Here is a 2,500-nt window from a genome sequence, read left to right as displayed (position 1 = left end):
TTCAGAGGGATACGGGACAGAGCAACTCGAAGTGAAGTAAACTGGTGTAACTAGAACACTGAAGCTTTCAAGCCCTAAGAAAGAGTCCCATTCAAGTTCCTGCTCCTAGAGAAGGTAGTACTCGATTGCCTTTCCTTCTTCTTCCCACTAAACGAATCCCCGCGTTTGAGTAGAAGTGCCTTCCTATCTTCGCCCTCTAGCCTTCCATCTTCACTTTCATTTTCGCGGGATTTTAGGCTGCAAGTCCATTTCCGCTCGTAGATGGGATCTCAAATCGGACAAGTTAGCGTTTTCCCGGGATTTTTGCTTGTTTTGGATTTCTCTTCCTAAGGCGGCATCTCAATGTGATAAAAAGACCCAAACCCCGTGTTTTAGGCTTGTTTTTGAGTAGAAGAAAGGAAAGTAATTTCGTGAAATGGGATTCGTAGCCAGCAAGCAATAGCATCCTGTTGTTATAGAAGAAATTCAATTTCATAAAAGAAAGAAGGACTTGGTAAAAATTATCCTTTCATAAATAAAATTATCTTTAACGATAAATAGATAAATAGAAGGGTGGGAAGGTGGAGGTTGTTCGCCGATTCAAGTGGTATGTGAGTTGGGTGATAATAGGTCGTTTTTCATTTGAATTTCTCTGACATTCTACGTTCCCGAAACGGATCCTATCAAATATTTCACATTTTCTATGATCATCTCTATTTCAGGTATTCGGGGAATCCTCCTTAATAGACGAAATATTCCTATTATGTCAATGCCAATAGAATCAATGTTATTAGCTGTGAATTCGAACTTTTTGGTATTTTCCGTTTCTTCGGATGATATGATGGGCCAATCATTTGCTTCATTGGTTCCAACGGTGGCAGCCGCGGAATCTGCTATTGGGTTAGCCATTTTCGTTATTACTTTCCGAGTCCGAGGGACTATTGCTGTAGAATCTATTAATAGCATTCAAGGTTAAACACATGACTCCTAGAGAGTTACCAAAATACGAAGTTATCTTCTCCTTTCGTTCTCAAAAGAAGAGTTTGATCCTGGCTCAGAAGGAACGCTAGCTATATGCTTAACACAAAAAAATAGATTTGAGATTCAGTAAGTCAGTCGGTGGATGCTTTCTTTTTGTAAGAATAAATCCCGGTGAAGTACGTGCTGAGCGGGCGAAAGTTTTGCTTTCTCGTTATTCGTGGAGGGGTCGCGGAAGAATTGAATTGGGTTCGACTCCCATAGCCCCGATGTGACGAAAAAGACTGATTCAACGAGATACGCCGTGCCTGCATTAAGATTTCAAACTTGTCGTCTACTTTCAGGAAATGTTTGGAACAGAGAACTTACAATAATACAACGCCGCATTCTCCGAAAATTGAGAAACAAGAAGAGATCTATTAAGAGAAAGATTTATTCGAGAGAAAATATTAACAGTTACATCCAATCACAAACTACACGAAAGTTGCCCCTTTTTCATGGAGATTTACCCATCACAGAGATGCACAGAGGAAGAGAACGAACTTCATATATCCCTTTTCTACTCAATCCAGAAACAAGATCGGACGTTATTCCGGTTCGTCTCCGTTTTCGTGAAACTATTCCTCAAGCAAGGCAGCCGATAAGTCATCGAAAGGTTTGTGTGAATAATGGAATGGTAAGCATTACTCATTTTAAAGTGTCCCGCGGTGATATAATATCTTTTCTTGAAAATGACGCGAGAGCCCGCGGTGAAGAAATAAGGAGATCCTTCTATATCGAAATCTCAGTTGAAAAAATAATAGGCAAATTCCGGGATCACCCGGTAAGAATGTGGAGAAGAACCAAAACAGAATGGTTCCGCCTACTCAAAACTAAGAGGGGATGCCGCCTACTACTAAAAGACCGGTTTTTGCAACAGTTGCGTTCTTCTATGCAAGAAGAAGACTTAGAAAGAACAAAGAAGTTTGGATCCATAAAAGTATGCTTAGGCAGTTCTTTCGCTGAGCACAACAGAATGAAGAGGAATTTGTATCATTTCAAATCCCTATTCTTATCGAAGAGAAGGAACGAGAAAAACCGAAATCTTCCTACCCGAACAAGAAGTCCTATAGTTTACAACTCTTCTTTATATAGTAATTCGACCTATTGCTCCGCACCCCCCCATCAGTTTACTATGAAGAGAAAAAGAAAAAGAATCGAACTGCCTACTCATTATTCGGAGGTGAATCATAGAACACTAAAAGCTGTGGTATCTTATGGACCTAACATAGGTCACATCCCTCACGACATAAGATTGAAAGATCCAAACCTTCTTCTTCGGAGCGGAAACGGACGTGGCCAAAACATATAAAGATCGGATCGGCGTAGTCGCTCATAGGGACATATCTATCCGGATAGAGGATCGATTCATAGATAGATCTCTCTCCACATATCCATATAGATAGGTATCTCCGTGGATAGAGATAAAGATAGGGATCCATCTAGATCTTGATTCACTATTTCCATTTTTTTGACGACAAGTTTGAAATCTTAATGCGGGTAA

The sequence above is a fragment of the Apium graveolens genome, chromosome 11, assembly GCF_009905375.1.
Source record: "Apium graveolens cultivar Ventura chromosome 11, ASM990537v1, whole genome shotgun sequence".
NCBI classification, from domain to species: Eukaryota; Viridiplantae; Streptophyta; class Magnoliopsida; order Apiales; family Apiaceae; genus Apium; species Apium graveolens.
Note: the sequence above shows the minus strand (reverse complement) of the source record.